Below are 17,141 nucleotides of genomic sequence, written 5' to 3'. Positions count from 1 at the left end.
TTATTTGTCAAAAGAAAATGAAAACAAATTTGAATATCTAAAGCTAGTGGCACACACCAGTATCCAGGTGTAAGGATTACTGTGGTAAACACCTTTGACCCGTGAGCCTGTGCTAGACCCTGATCAATAAATGAAAGGGGCCACCTTGAAACAGGTACCTTTTTGTTTAATTTCTGTAGATCTGCAAGCAAGCACCATTGGCCACTAGGTTTAGGCACACCTAATCTTGGGGTATCATTCCTCTGGATTCTTAATATTTATTTCAGCTAGTGATTCCAAACATGCAAAGGGGGTAACCTATATTGTCACACAAATACTGGCTGCCTACCATGTAGTCTGGTAGACCTTCTGGTAGTGTGGCAACATGCAAATCGTGCATTGCATCTGATTCGAAGCTAGATGTGCATCCATCTCCCAAGTGTGCAATATAGATAAAGGTTTCTGCACCTTTCTCATCCTGAAGCAACTGGAATGATAATTTCCCTGAAGAAGATTAAGGCTCTGCTTACGCATCTCCGCTAAATCTATAACTCAAAGCAGAGGGCCTGATCATGAGTTGGGTGGTAGCCCTTAAATGCGGCAGTAACATTGTTATTGCTGCATTCAAGGGACTGTCCAATCTCGAGTCTGGCGTGTTTACCCCAAGGTCAGAGCTGGAGGTAAATACACTGGAAAAATGCACATTTTTGGCACATTTACTGCGAGCTGTATTAGTGCGTGGTAATTGCACTGAAAATTCCCCATTGAGTTCAGTAGTCCAGTGGACCCATTGGTGAATGGGGACTAACAGTTAGCACCCAACCTGTGACCTGGCGGTAATACCGCTGGACAGGTGGGCGCTAACGCTAATAAAGTTGGGTGGCATCGCAGCCGGAATACCACCCAACTCGTGATCTGGCCAAACTGCGGGCCTCTGTGAAATCCAGACTTCTTTCCATGTGACCAGATGTAACCACAATGTTCCTGACTGGCCACTGTATACCAGCAGCAGATTCATCTGTCAGCATGCCAGGGTTCATCATCAATGGTCATTCAGTCAATTATCCAGGGGTCGTCACATGCACACCATACACCTTTTTCATTGTGCCACTCTGACTGATCCTTGTCCCTTTACTTGTGACACATTTTACTCATAGGTAAATACTGGCCCCAAGAAAAGCACTGGGAGCAAGCTGTCCAAACTGCGACTTCTGCTGGCTGAAAGCTTGCACAACCGCTTTTGCCAACAACAGGAGATATTTCTGGTTTTTAGTTTATTCCATTGGATACAAATGGGCCTGGACAGTTCGAAAAACACTGCTTTGGATCTGAAAACTGAATCCCTGAACACTCAGTGAAGACTGTGCAACCCACTTCCCTAATAATCTTCTCCTAACAAATGATTTACCATGTAAACATGGTAAGTAGTATACCGACCATGCAGGTCTGTGTGTTTATAGAGAAGTAGCAGTATACGAAAAATGCACATTGCTGGCGTTCGGCTTTTATGGGCAGGGAAGTGTCAAATAAATTCTTGTTTTATTGTCATTTCTGATCACATAAATATTCAGTGTAATTTAAAGGAAGAACACTTATGTGTTTAAAGGAAGTACTATATTTTAAATTATATGTTACCAGAATAGTTTGCCTGGCACACTTATGAAGTACCGCTACAGATATAAGCATATCCTGGTTATATATCTGGCGTTAACAATACATCATTTCATGGGCAATACTTGATTTTAGAAAATTAACATTTAATACATTGTGCTAATCTTATTCGCCTTATATTGTACTTTCTAAAAAGTGGCCACATAAAAGTCCCTTTACAGCAAAAAAAGGATTTGGGAGCAGCCGTACTAAAGTTAATGCTGCTGCTTCAGCATTGGTATACTCACGATCTGAAGAGGACCCCATTTGTGGAAAAGAATGAGAATGTGCAGTATTCGAAAGAATGCTGGATGCCAGTGCAAAGTTGCACAATATTAGCACTAGGCTAAAGTGTGCCCTGTTTCGAAAAACACTGGGACATATTAGAAAATCATTGCACCATGACAAGTGCAGTTTGGTATTTAGTGCCACGTTTATGTAATCTGGACCCTTGTAGCAATTATTTTCTACTATGACATGTTTTGATTTTTTTTAATTAACAGTGAAAACATGTTTTTCTTTTTCTTAAATATGTGGAGGTTCCTTTAAAGGAACATTTGGGAATTGACTAACTCCTTTATAAGGATTGACTGGTAACCCATATTAATAGTTGGGTGTGATGAATGGGGGGCACGGGTAGGGGGCGCGAGTGATCCACAGTGTGTGGATACATTTTGTTTGTCTTTATTGTATTCAACCCAGTGCAGGGTTGTAATTCTCCCTTGCACCCTTTATTTTTGTAAGTCACATCAATATATCACTAGATTCAGGTGTGCTAATCACCATTTGATTATTTGCCCTGGTAGCAATTGATCAAGCCCAATCGCATTTTGACAGACTCTTGGGTGGATGTGCTTGCACACATGCACAATGGAAGCAGTGTTGGCACAGTTGATGTCACCCTTTATTGTTGTAAGTCACATCAATACATCTCGATATTCAGGTGTGGTCCTCACCATGCAGGCGGGCTCCTCACCATTTGATTCTTTGCCCTGGTAGCAATTCACCAAGCCCATTCCCATTCTGACAGACACTTGGCTGGATGTGCTTGAACACATGGGCAATTGAAGCAGTGTTGGCTTTGAGGGAATGTGTGCACAAGTGCCATATGACATTTTTTACTTCAGTGTTTTGGATGCAGTCAGGTAGACCAAATACTTCCCTTCCAATGCTTTTTTTCTGGCATCGATTTTAGCGATTAGAATCCACAGAGAGGTTCCCAATTTTACGTGCCCAATCCTCCACAGTCTATCCCAGGTTTCTATTTTCCTGCCCAACCTTGTCTCAACTGATCTCTCTTCTCTTGTTGCCAATGAAACATCACTTTTTATCGGGTGGCATGTTCCGCTCGATTTTATTCTGCCCCTATGCACTGTACTTTGGCCTACCATACCCCTTGACCCTCACAGTTACGCTTACCCCGCCCCACGCCTGGTTGCTCCACTTCTTTGACTTTCTGTTTACCTCCCTTGTACCCCACACGCTCCACATATTGTCCCAAAACATTGCTTTCCCAGCTCACCTCTGCGCTAGCTGCTGGCTTGTTCACCTGATCTTCATCTGCAGCCCCTTCATTATAATAGAAAAACAGTATCGTTTCACGCCATGTTGGCTGGCTTTAGCTTTAGCTGCCATTTTGTGGGGTAGCGTGAAAGTCAATGTACTCGGGCATCTACTTTGTGCCTGTAATCTGGAAACTTGCTATGGATTTCACATTTGTGGATATACAGTATGGTAAAACTGAGCATCTAATCATTTTAAACTTTTGACTGTCTTTTTCATTTTAAGTAGACAGTTGGTAGTGAGTCCTTTGCATTGGAGGGATTAAGGGTAAACTAATCTTTCACTGTGGTTGTTTTCAATCGGGACCTTGCATCTGTTTCTTGGATTGCGGTTGTTGCAGAATGACAGCACCACAGTCACATTCATGTGATGGCGCACAGTACTGTGTTGCTCTGGTTGTAAAGGTTTCACTGTTAATGATTTAGGGTGTTACTGTAAATGATTGTTCATGGTAGTCATACCACAACAATGCATGACAGGATGAAGCACTGCAATCGCTGCAAAAAAGTTGGTACTCTTCACCTTAAACATTTGTTAACTTCGTGAGATACCTTTTTGGTCGGGGCCAATATACCTATTTCTGCCCCGAGCAACATCATATTTATGCATGGTTCAAGGAAGTGAAATAAGTGCCACAACAGCCATCACGTTTTTGATAAATGATTATTAATATTTGCACACTAGAGAAAACATATACACACATATAAGTTATAATGTGCCAGACATAAAATGTAAAAACAATAGAGTTAATACAGAGCCTCGTGCAATCCTATTGTTTGAGAAAAAAGTAATGAAGAACCACATTTTAGAAAAGATGGTAGTACCAGTGCACAGAAACCCAGTGCTGGAGGGAAAAGAGGAATAGAAGTGAACAAATTTTAAAAAAACAAGCATCCCTGGGTTGTCAGGTCCAGAAAAGAAGATAAATGCAAAAATATATTTCAGTTTTTTGTCAAAAGGTTTTTTAAGGAAGCTTGGTTTCAAAATAAAGTCTAGTCCAAATCTCCCTACAGAAAAAGGTTATCTACTCTGGGTATTAGAATCATACGCCAGAACCTTCTTTGTGTATACTACAAATCTAATGTGTATACACATAGCCCCTGTGTTTCAAATTTCAGGTTTGCTCAATTTTTACACACATAAATACCAAATACAGGTTTATAAATAATTAAACAAATCCATCAGTTTCATAATTCTTGCAACTGTATTGGTTTGGTGTGTTCTGCTCGTTCATAAATGTCCATAATTTTAAGAGATTGACTCCATAAGTTCCATCATGGAAAACCCCACATAGGGTCTGCCAACACACATAAAGGGAATGCTCTCAAGGGAGAAAGAAGAAGAAAGACTCGGCTTCCAGACAGTTTGTTACTTCCCAGAGAAGGTGAGATATTTCATCTGTCCAAGCACTGGAAGTGGAATCCCTTTAATATTGATCGCGTTTCGGTGGTCTTGAACTGCCACCTTCATCAGGGCGGAATCATAGTACCCTATTGCAACAAAGGGGGACAAGAAAGGAACAAAGGAAAATTGATTGGAATTCTAGTCAAAGAAAACACAATTTGAGGCTGGGTTGCAAGAGGCAGGCTTGCAAATTCAGTTTAGATCAAGTCTGCCGAAAAAGTAAACATTGACAAGTCTTGTCTGAAGCACAAGAGTGCTGGAGCCCCCACTCTGGTGGGAGAAGAGAAAAAAAGGGGAGACTATCTATTCTCACCTAGTGGGGTAGTGAAGCAGTCTCCGAGACCGTGAGAATGAGCCTGCATGCTAGCACCCGTTGCCCAGACGATCCAGCGGTGAGGTAGCTTAGACACCTGGTACGCCTGGTGAGTTATGGTGCTTGGCTGTGTCTGGCGATGTGAGGTCCTCTACGTGGTGACTGTCCAGGCGGAAAAAGGAGCGGATGATATTTCGTGGCCGCTTTGTGGCATAGGGCCGCTCTGAGTTGCAGGTGCTCAGGAGATTGCACATGTAACAAGATGTGAAATACGGCAGTTTAGAAGGTTTATGTTCCTCTTATGGTGATAAATAAAATAGGGAGGAGGAGGGGGGATGGGGGTTGGTGGGCAGGGGTTTTGGTGTAGAAAAGGGGGGCGCAGTGGCCATCCGTGGGCTAGAACAGCTGTGGTAAAGACTCTATTCGAGGTGCTTACCTCAAAAGGTTTCTGTGCTTTCCCGCAGGGTGCTGACTTCAGAATGAAGGTGGCGAGCAAGAAAACGCTGTGTCATTCCTTTGCCAGCGGCGTCAGGAGAAAGGAACGAAAGCTTTGCTCTTAGGGTCGGTCGCTAGGCAACATGGGGATATGCTCCTCTATGTCACCTGACCCGGAAGTGTCAACCTCCCTGACGGCAATGGGAAAGGGCAGTGGCTGGAGAGAGAAAACGGATTGGTCCGTCCAGGGGGGTGTGTGTGGAGCGAGAGAAGACATGAGTTGGTCCTTCCTCGTTTGCAAAAGGGACCAAACAAAAAGGAAATTTACAAGCATGCAAAACATAGGCGTGCTTGAAAGTTGGCTAGGTGAGCCTTAATTAAAAATGACAAAGAAGTGAATATAATCAATGTTGAGTGGTGAGTGACCAGAAATGACGCCAAATGTGGGCGTGGAGAAGGAACGTGGATCATGGGCTGTAAATACAGCCGAGTGTCAGTGACGATCTGTGCCTCTTCATTTAGGAGCACCAGCACAAGTAAATGCATGTGTGTATAGTGTTGTGTGCAATCGGCCTTACCGTGGTACGGGGGCCAAATATACACATGAGTGTGGAATAAATGCCCCGCATGTGTTTGCACTTGCTCCCAAGCACCGGCGATGTGCATGTGCCAAATGTGGGCATCTGGAGGGATATTTTGGTGACACACATAATATAATGAAAAGGCAGAGTACATGCGGCGGGGTGCATCGCTGGGTGAGGGGGTAAGACAAGGGGGTGGGTGGAAGAAACCTCGTTTTGAAAACATCTCCTAATATCACCATCTGAAATGTGGGTCCTGTGTCTAGGAAACACATGGAGCACTTCATGGTACCCAAAGTATGATGGAATCTGGAGCCATCATTAACTCACTGGCAAACGTGGTTCATTCTTGTTCCCCTTTGTTGCAACAGGGTACTATGATTCCGCACTGATGAAGGTGGCAGTTCAAGACCACCGAAACGCGATCAATATTAAAGGGATTCCGCTTCCAGTGGTTGGACAGATGAAATATCTCACCTTCTCTGGGAAGTAACAAACTGTCTGGAAGCCGAGTCTTTCTTCTTCTTTCTCCCTTGAGAGCATTCCCTTTATGTGTGTTGGCAGACCCTATGTGGGGTTTTCCATGATGGAACTTATGGAGTCAATCTCTTAAAATTATGGACATTTATAAACGAGCAGAACACACCAAATCAATACAGTTGCAAGAATTATGAAACTGATGGATTTGTTTAATTATTTATAAACCTGTATTTGGTATTTATATGTGTAAAAATTGAGCAAACCTGAAATTTGAAACACAGGGGCTATGTGTATACACACTAGATTCGTAGTTTACACAAAGAGGGTTCTGGTGTATGATTCTAATACCCAGAGTAGATAATCCTTTTCTGTAAGGAGACTTGGCCTAGACTTTATTTTGAAACCAAGCTTCCTTAAAAAACTTTTTGACAAAAAAATGAAATATATTTTTGCATTTATCTTCTTTTCTCGACCTGACTTAACCCAGGGATGCTTGTTTTTTTAAATTCTTTCACTTCTATTCCTCTTTTCCCTCCAGCACTGGGTTTCTGTGCACTGGTACTACCATCTTTTCTAAAATGTGGTTCTTCATTACTTTTTTCTCAAACAATAGGATTGCACGAGGCTCTGTATTACCTCTATTGTTTTTACATTTTATGTCTGGCACATTATAACTTTTATTTGTGTATATATTTTCTCTAGTGTGCAAATATTAATAATCATTTATCAAAAACGTGATGGCTGTTGTGGCATTTATTTCATTTCCTTGAACCATGCATAAATATGATGTTGCTCGGGGCAGAGATAGGTATATTGGCCCGACCAAAAAGGTATCTCACGAAGTTAACAAATGTTTAAGGTGAAGAGTACCAACTTTTTTGCATCGATTGTTGTTTCTTTGTGTTATTTAGTGTTCTTAGTGCCCAGCTTCTTCCCAATAGGGCACCCCAACTCCTTTAGTATATAGGATGAAGCAATGCTGCATTGTTTAGAAAGTATTCATCTTGACAGGAACTTTCAGCATTGCGTTCTGTAGGTATATCATCACAGGACTCAGGCATCGACATTCTGCCATGTGTGGTACTTGCTAACCAATGGAAATGCCTTTCTTTCACTTTACTAAGATCTTGCTTTCGTGCTTATTGCACCATTTCTGTTTTCCATTAAATAATTCCATTCATCGCTTTCAAGGAACAATAAAGCTAAGATGTGTCATTCAGGCACGGAGTAGAGAACGATGCTCTAATAGAGGAAACGGGAAAGGAAGGTTTGCCAAATGTCGTTATTGAAGGTTAAAAGCACTTACATGAGGTGGAAATTGTCAATATCCTGCCGTTGGAGACTTCTTCGGGGAAGACCACAAGAGACAGAACTGAGATGACTTTCAAAAAGCAAAGCCTTCAATTTGCAAGATTGCAAAACATCATTGTGTTTCGTCTTCAGTAAGAACTGTGAAGCAAGTGTCTCAGGTCACATTGAAATGATTTGCCTTACTGAGCAATTAACAAAATAAAAAACACGCATAGCCAACAAACAGGATATCACTCACTAAAGAGAAAGCTTATGGCAAGGAGCGTGTTTGCATGAGATCTGCTGCAAAGTATATTGTATACTGATCACAAGAATTACAGCGCTGTCCACCTGAGTTCCATGTATGAGGAATGATGTGTTGGTTTCTGTGGTCTACCAAAACAGCAAAACAAAGGCTGCATAATTGCTATTGAGTATCAGTAATGTCACTTCCTATAGAGTGCCCCCTGGCAATGTACATTGTGCCAGGTTACATGCATAGAAAACATAGAAAAGAATAAGGGTCTCCTTCAACTTGTTCAATAGTCGCTTCATGTAGAATTGCTCTGTGCCAATACACGAATACGGATTGCGACACATAGGTTAATTCCTCTGCTCCAATAAGGACATCTAAAAGTTTTGGACCACTACAGTGATAATGGTGTGTGACTTTGCAGCCACTGGTTTTTGATTATACATGTATGAAGCGTGAATCACCAGAATTTTCGATCATTCGTAAAGGAAGAATACCAGACAAACTTTTGGAAAAGTGTTTAGCAAGTTTGTCCACATGGCTTCAAGCAGGGCACCTGCTGGAAGCTCCCATTCAGTCTCAGGCAGCTTTCAAAGAGGCACAGGGTTGTTGCTTAAGGCAGGCTTAGGATGTTTAGGGAAGGCATAATTGACTGGAGTGCTTTTCTATTGGTCTTAGGGAGAATGATAGCAAAAAGGTAGTGAGACTTTAAGTGATTTGAAGTCTGTGAACACCACAAGGGCCATCAACAGAGACATGGGTAGGAGAGGGACACCTGCCTCCATCTCTTGAAAAGAGTGAATGAGATATGCGCCATTCGGGGACACATTGGATAATTAGTGGAAGGAGCAGGGAATCGCTGATGGCAGTTTGTTAGTGAGGCACTCTAACATTAATTTGCATGGAGGGAGCAGCAGCGATTTAGCGAGGCCGTGGTTGACCCACATTTGGAAGAACTTGTCTGCAACCAATCTAGCCAGATGAAGTCGGAGATATGCTGTACCTGGTCATTTCACTCCTGCAGTTGCACTTGTGGTGTGTAATGGGTATTCGAGAACTGCACCTGGTCAATTGAGGATAACACCCCCTGTCACAAGTGGCTCTGGGGTACACCCACCAGTATTTAAAAATGCAAAAGAATTGCACCAGGACAAGGAACCTCCAAAGAGACTGAAAGAGGAGTTTTCACGTTCAGTTCTGTCCGCTACCACAGTGAAGTAGTGGGCAGTGTGTAGATCCTATCTTTTGTCTATAGGAGCCAGAAACACCACTAGCTACCCAACTTCCCTACACACTGTCAGGAGAGTGGTAACTCCTATAAGTGATTCTTATTATCACTCAGCTGCATTGATCACGTCCAGGTGGGTATCAAAAAACACAATTTTAATTCATATGTAAATCATTAAAACGACCATCTCATGGCCAAATACATCTATGGTCTGGCTGAAAACCCAGACAACAAATACAATGATATGTCACCGTGGTCTCAAAGTGCTTCAGAGTCTTGGTCATAGCATCAACATAAACATTTCACAATGATATACTGATGACAAATTGTTAGCTTTTAGACACACAGATCTATCATAGCATCTATTTTTGCAACTGTGATGTTAGTACCAAAGTGACTTTGAATGGGCATGACATCCTGACTTTAGTCATAGCACTGTAGATCCTATCTTCTGAACATCAGGGAAAATCAACAGATTGAGTAGAAAATGAGTAGCAAATGCCAAGGTCCCTGCCTCTGTCACTGTGTCAGACAGTAATGATGAGGAGATGGATTAAGATCAACACAAATATTGTGTTCCATCGAGTCCACACAAAAACAAACTGTGGTTTGGGTTGAAGTGATACTGAGGAGCGAAAGCAAGCTAATGCCACAGGTGCAGAGACTCTAGGATTAATAGAAGTGTGCCTTCCAAAATGAATACAGTCTCTTGGATAAACAACCTTCCCCTCACAGATCAGAAAGCACATCACATAGTTATGTGTTATCCAGAGCTCATCCTCCCCGACACCACCAGAATTATCATACCCACACTAACCAAATGTGTGTGCTATCCCGCCAATTAAATCAAACGTATGGCAGTACTTTGTAGAGAGTGCCCAACAACTACATGTGTCCACTTACACACTCTTCTGGAAAACAGTATATCAAGGATAGGTAGTGACCAAACATGAGAAGAAATCAAAATATCAGAGGTGCATCCCACCCTGTAACATAAGACAAGTTGCATACCTGCACCATTCTGCACTAATTCCCATTGAAAATACATTAGCTGTTTCAGTGCTTGGTGTAGGACACCACTCTATACACCTGTACCCCAAGACAGTGTTAGTGAAGATTTTGATGTGGTCAAAATAACCCATGAAAGACAGTTCATGCTTCATGCTCCATGCTAACCTGGCTTTAAAGATGGCAACAGTCAGTTCTCATGCCATATTAACTTGTGGAACCTTATAGGAAGGTTTATTACCACTAAGACATTCCTGGATTATTGTTTTTAGTCTTGCAATATGGTACTGGAATTGTTGAATACATTGGACTACTGTGGGGTAGACAATAAGCTAGTCAGTGCTAGTCAGTGAGCAAAAGGTCCACTTTACCAAGGACAAGTGGACCCGTGGACAGAACATTGACTACTTGGCTGTCAGAGTGGACTTTATTTCCTCCGAGCACCAATTGCAGTTTCAGAGTCATTGAAAGGGATAGCATGTGTGTGCAATTCAGGATAAGGCAACCTTGAGCATTAAAGGGTTTCAGAGCAGACACCACAGGGGAGTAGACATCTGGGAGACATTAGAGGAGGTCAACACACAAGGACTAAGACCCCGCAGTTTGCATTTGGCTTTGTTTCAGCAGACAGTGGATCAAATGTCCTTGATGCCTTGTGACTTGACAAGACAATGTACAGCCCGTGCTTTGGGCATGTAATTCCCCTCATGCTAACATGCTGACCCTATCAGTCTGTTGACAGAAATAGTTGCGTAGGACAAGACAATCAGCTGCCATTTCAGCTGGCCTTAGCACGTTAAACCTGCACTGCACCAATTACATATGGGCCAAAAGTTGCCAAGGAACAACCTGAAGGCTGAAGTGGCCACCCATTAAACTGTACTTTGCACATGCTGGACAGGTTATGAAAACAGTGCAATGCCATCAGCTGCTGTCTAATTACTTCTCTGTTCTACACCCTTTTGAAGAGGACGCCAAGCGCATTAGCCATTAGAACACATCCCTGAGTGTAGTCCTCCCTATGGTGTACCTGCTTGCTTACAATCTGGCTCGTACCTGGACAGGTGATGAGGATGCAGTACATCTGGCAAGGGACCTGCTCTCAACTCTGTGTGGTGATATACAGCTAGCTGTATTTAAAGGTAACATTCATTAGCTGCTGGATTCCCTTGTAAACCCACATATCACAGTAAAAGAGGAAGATAAGGAAGAGACATTGCAAAACACAAAACATTTTTTAACAACAAAAAAACGTATACTTATTTCTCCTAATTTAGAGCTCAACCTACCAGGTGTAGTATGTTCATCCCATTGATGGTTCTGCAACGTTGCCATTTGTTAACACATGCTCTAGCCTTTCACCCACTTGGTCTACTTTGGGAAAAACAACGTGTTTTTAATAATTACATTGGGATGTGGATGAATATGCGTCTATAAACTATCAACATCATTTGGGATAAACAAAGTGCTGGCCTCTCTTTGTGAACAATGTGTAATGGAAATAAAGTGAAAACAATATTTTTATAACAGTAAAAAAATGTTAAAAAATAAAAATAATCTACCTCTTTCCTCCCACCACACAGGTCTATCGGTATCAGTAGTTTCATGCCAACAAGGATCTTGAACATACAGCCATGCCATTAGTAGACCCATGTTCTCCCTTCAGAAACCAGAGCGTTTTGCATTATGACATGACGTTCATATATGTCATGGCTGTGGATGAAGATGCATCTGTGATGGGATGAACAAAGGTGCTGTACTTTCTCTTGGAGGCATTTGTAATGGGAATACATATATTCAACTGATTTCCTCTGAACACGCAGCTCAATTGTAATCACTGACCTGGCTATGGACTGGTTGACCTCCTTCCTATCTGACCGACCTTTCCAGGTTCAACTGGGTCCTTTTCTCTCCTCCATTACACTCTCTGCCTGTGGTGTCCATCCGCACTCTATCCGCTCGCCATGGCTCTTCAGCATCTATTTTGCCCCTCTAGCCCATTTGATTTCCACCTTCACTCCTAACTTACAGTGTTATGTTGATGACATGCAGCTTTCCTTCAAGCTTCTCTCCACTGCCTCCTCTTCTTCCTCACTCATTCCTGACTGTCAGCTCTTCAGGCATGGTGCACTGCTAACGATCTCTGCCTTAATGCCAGTAAGACTGAGATCCTTCTAATTGGGACACCAGCTTGCTCATTCCATCCTACTCTCTGGCCACCCTCTATGGGCCCCTCCCCTCACCCTCCTGTGAGGCATAAAACCTTGGTGTCATCTTCAACTCGTATCTCTCCTTCTATCCTCACATGACAGACCTTGCCAAGAATGCCAACTTTCAGCTGCACCTCATCAGAGGCATTCTCCCCTTCCTCATCTCCCCCCAGAAACTCAATGGGCCTCATTACGAGTAGGGCGGTAAGGGATACCGGGCACTGGTAAGGAGACCGGTGCCGGTAATCCCTTACCACCCTACTACGAGGTCCCTTAGCGGGTCCCTTCCTTAACGCCTGGTCTGACCAGGTGTTAAGGACGGGACCCATTAAGGGACCTAGGCGCAAATAACAGGTTTGGCATACGCCGGCCCGTTATTTGCGCCCTCCCCATTGACATTGAGCCCTATAGGGGCTCAAATGGGAATGGGGAATGGTTTGGTGAATGGGGACTTACCGGTCCTGCCAAGGTCAGACTGGACCGGTACGTCCCCATTTCACCAATCCGGACACAGTACCGTTATTGGTGGTAGTCATGGCGCAAATAGCGCCATGACTACCACCAACCTCGTAATGAGGGCCAATGTCTCCAGAGCACTGGTCCTCTACAGGCTAAACTACTTCAGCAGTCTCTTCCTCAATCTGCCCAATTCCTACCTTTGTCCCCTTCAACTAATGCAGAATAGGATTACGAGACTTATCCTTGGCCTCAAGCCCAGGGACCACATCTCTCCAGCCCTAAAATATCTCCACTTTCTCTCGGTTGCTGTGAGGATCAAGTTCAAGACACTCTGCATCATCCACAAGGCTTTCTGGGGCCTGGGATCCTGCAACATCCATTCTCTACCCCTAAATTCCTCCCTGCTAGAGCCCTTCGGTCTTCTGATTCCAAATCTCTGTAGATTAGATGCTTTTCCAAGCAGAGAGTCGGGGGCCAATTTCTCTCTTCCGTAAGATCTTTTCTCTGGAAAGGCCTCCCTGCCCCTATAAAACTTGAGCCGGATGTCCTTAAGTTCACCGAAGCTTCTCAAGACCCTCCTTTTCTCTTCTTCCTTCCCTCTCCCACTCCCTGCTAATGTCCCCCGTCTGTCGCATTGTGACTAGCTGCCAGGTTCCTTCTCATTCATACAGGCCACCACGCCCTCCTCACCCAGTCTACCCCGGCACTGTATTCTCCCCTGACCATCCCCCCAACTTGTACTTGCCCTCCCGGGCTCCCTCGCCTGCACTAGTCTGGCTGGTCCTGCACCACCTTGAGTGCTTGTGGACCTCCACTCCCATGCTCTTATACATTCCCCTGGAACTTGTCCACCTGGTCTCCCCATAGCATTAGCCTAGCCCAGGGGCTCTCTTTCCCACTTTCTCCTCCCCCTAGCACTTGAGCACTCTCCACTCTGACTTGCACTTCTTTTCCCTCCTTGCACTAGCACTTGCTGATCTGACTGGCACTTCCCCCTTCCACCCCACTTCCCTGCACGTTCTGTTCTGCACTAGCACAATCTGAATATCAAAAGGCCTAGTAGGACCATTTTTGTTTGTTGTCATCTGTTCTCCCCCACCTGTCTTGTTGCACCTTGAAACACCATGTGCTGCATAGGTACATTATAAAGGCCCAATATATAAATAAATAAATGTACCAATTTGAGTATTATTATTATTATTATTATTATGGTATTTATTGAGCATGGACCTAGCTTTGAGAAGCAAGAGAACACTTTACAGAGGTAAACAACAGTACATATGAATAAGGGAGTGCTTTTCAGAAGTAACAACAGCACAGATTTACAGCGGGGTATTATACATAGGGACACAGAGAAGGTGTACAGCTGTAAAGGGTGGCAGGGAGGAGAGGGGCTGATGGCATCTAGCAAATCAGGTGGTGCTAGGGACAATGTGATGACCTAGGTAATGAGGAGGAGAGAGTTCTTGAAGAGGTGGGTCTTGAGTTCTTTTATGAATTGTATATGTGTGGGGGTAAGTATGATTCTGCCGGGATGAGGTTCCATAGTCTTGGGATCTAGACAGAGGAGACATGTTTTCTCATCCTTTACTTTTTGCAGTGACAGATTTAAAGTCTGCACGTGTCTTGGCTTCTGGTGGTGCAGATTGTTATTCCAATGAACAGACCTGAACCTGCAACCGTGCCATTGGTAAAAACATGCTCTAACCTCTGAGCCCCTGGGTCTGTCTTTGAAAATCATAGTTTCTTGTATTGCGACATGGCAGTCAAAGTGGAAATTGATGTGGCTGAAGATGCATCTGTGAACTAGCAATGCCGGTTGGGATAAAGAAATGTGCTGGTCTCTCTGTCTATGCCAATTGCAATGGAAATAAAGATAACACAACATTTTTGTAACAGTAAAAAAAAAAAAAAATGACCTATTTCCTCCCAGGTCCTGCTACTAGTTTGTGTATTTGCATGACAATGGAAGACTCACACCTCCTATCTTGCCATTAGTAAACCCATGTGCTAACCTCTGAGCCACTGGGTCTCTCCACACAAAGCATACCATTTTTTCAGTATGTTATGTTGGTCAAAGATGTAATGGATGAAGATACATCTGGGTACTAGCAATGGTGTTTGGGATAATAAAGGTGCTGGTCTCGCTCCCTATGAGAAACAAAGATACAAGCGAATGGGTGGGTAAAGGCTGGTGCACTCCCTTCCTGCTTAATCACTGTACACAAAGAAAAATACTTTGAATATTGTACCTGGATATAGCAAAATTTCGTTTTTATGTAATAATATCTATTTACAAAATGTTTGGTACAAAGTAAAGCATCACATGCTTCCGAGACAAGTCATAAAAAATATCATAAGACAATAAACAATAGGTAAACACATTGCTTGTGCAGTAAACAGGGAACAATTCTCTATTGTTGATGTGTGACGACAGGGGTCAAAAAAGGTGAACATTTAGAACAAAACTACAAGAGGAATTTGTATACAAGGCAGTGTAAATATATCACACTGTAATTCAAAATTCATCTACACCAGGGTGTTTCAGCCGTCTATAGGGGCTGGATATGCCTCATATCTGATAAGGCCTTCATCAGGATGGGGGGCTGTATGATCAGGATGTTCGGAAGGTACTGTAAAAGGTAAAAGGAAGTACAGTTAGGGGAGTGTTGAGCTCGAAATATTTATACAAGGTGATTAAATCACTATGGCCCTCATTACGACCCTGGCGCAAAGCGAAAAACGATGGCGGTAAACGATTACCGCCATCGTCTTCCGCTCGGGCCGATTACGACCCGTGACCGTAAACTACGATGTCACTAGCGGCATCGTAGCTAACGCTGTCGCTGACTGCGCCAAGGGCGCGCGCACGCAAACATCCACACCGTACTTAGCGCCATGGCGGAAAGGTGCGGGAATGCCGACCCAAGCGGACATGCCCCTAACGCCATCACCCAGGCCGTTAAGTACCTTACCGCCATGGTGCAAATTACTCCATCGCGAACCAACCGTAAAGGGCCATGTAAAGTGAATGCAGCTGCCACAGGTGCACAGAAACAGCACAGGTGAAGGCAATACAGACACAGGAAGTACAAAAAGAGCACACCCCACCCCTTCCCACACCCAGTCACACTCCACAATGATACCAATAGGACTAGCAATGTTGGGGCTGGAGGACCTGATAGCAATGCGAGTGCTACAACAGCAACTACAACAACCACAACTACAACAACAACAACAACAACAACAACAACAACAGGCTGCACAGAGGAGACGCAGGAGGAGAAGGAGGGCAAGGCAGGCCCAGCAAGCCCCACCAGCACAGCCAGTGCCACCACGCAGGCAGCCCCCAATCCCACGCATCAGACCCAGCCCATTCAACCTCACCGCTGAGCAGATCCACACCCTGTACCGACTGGACCGGGACACCATCACCACCATTGTGGACATGATACACAACGACATCGTCAGCATGATTGATACACCCACTGCCACCCCCCCCCCTACTGAAGGTAGTGTCGGTGCTCCACTTCCTGGCCACAGGCACCTACCAGCACACAGTGGGGCACTTGCATGGCATATCACAACCATTATTCTCGCGTACACTGATGCAAGTGCTCAATGCCCTCATCAAGCACACAGATGACCACATCTCATTACCACGGTCTGCCCAGGAGATTGCCAACAGCAAAGTGGGTTTCCATGCACTGGCCGGCATACCTGGTTGCATTGGTGCCATTGACTGCACCCATGTTGAATTGGTGGTCACACATGCCATGGAGGTACCGTACCGCAACCGTAAACATTTCCACTCAATCAACGTGCAAATGGTCTGTGACTCCAACAGGATCATCACACATTGTTGTGCCAGATTCCCCGGATCAACCCATGATTCTATGATCCTTCGGAACTCAACAATACCACGCTACATGGAGCGACATGCAGGCCCAAGATCCTACCTACTCGGTGAGTCTAATGACATGAGCATGGAAATTCAAAGTGGGTGTTGAATGACGTACCAATGCATATTACATCTGGCAGATACAGGGGGGTGGGTGCAACTAGCAGTAGCCAGATCATTCCCTGTGGCAGCACTGACGTCAACAGAGAAGTGTACACATCATGCCTGACCTAATCATCCCAACATGTGAATGAAAGTGCATCCCAAAAACGACACAACCATTTGCAAGTGCATTGTGCAAATTGTGGCCGCATTGACCCTAAAGAATAACACCAACATGCACGTCACCATGCAGCAACTACTGAAAGGCCTGTCCCCCACAACTGC

This window comes from Ambystoma mexicanum, chromosome 6p (assembly GCF_040938575.1).
Source record: "Ambystoma mexicanum isolate Mex_15411 chromosome 6p, UKY_AmexF1_1, whole genome shotgun sequence".
NCBI lineage: Eukaryota > Metazoa > Chordata > Amphibia > Caudata > Ambystomatidae > Ambystoma > Ambystoma mexicanum.
Note: the sequence above shows the minus strand (reverse complement) of the source record.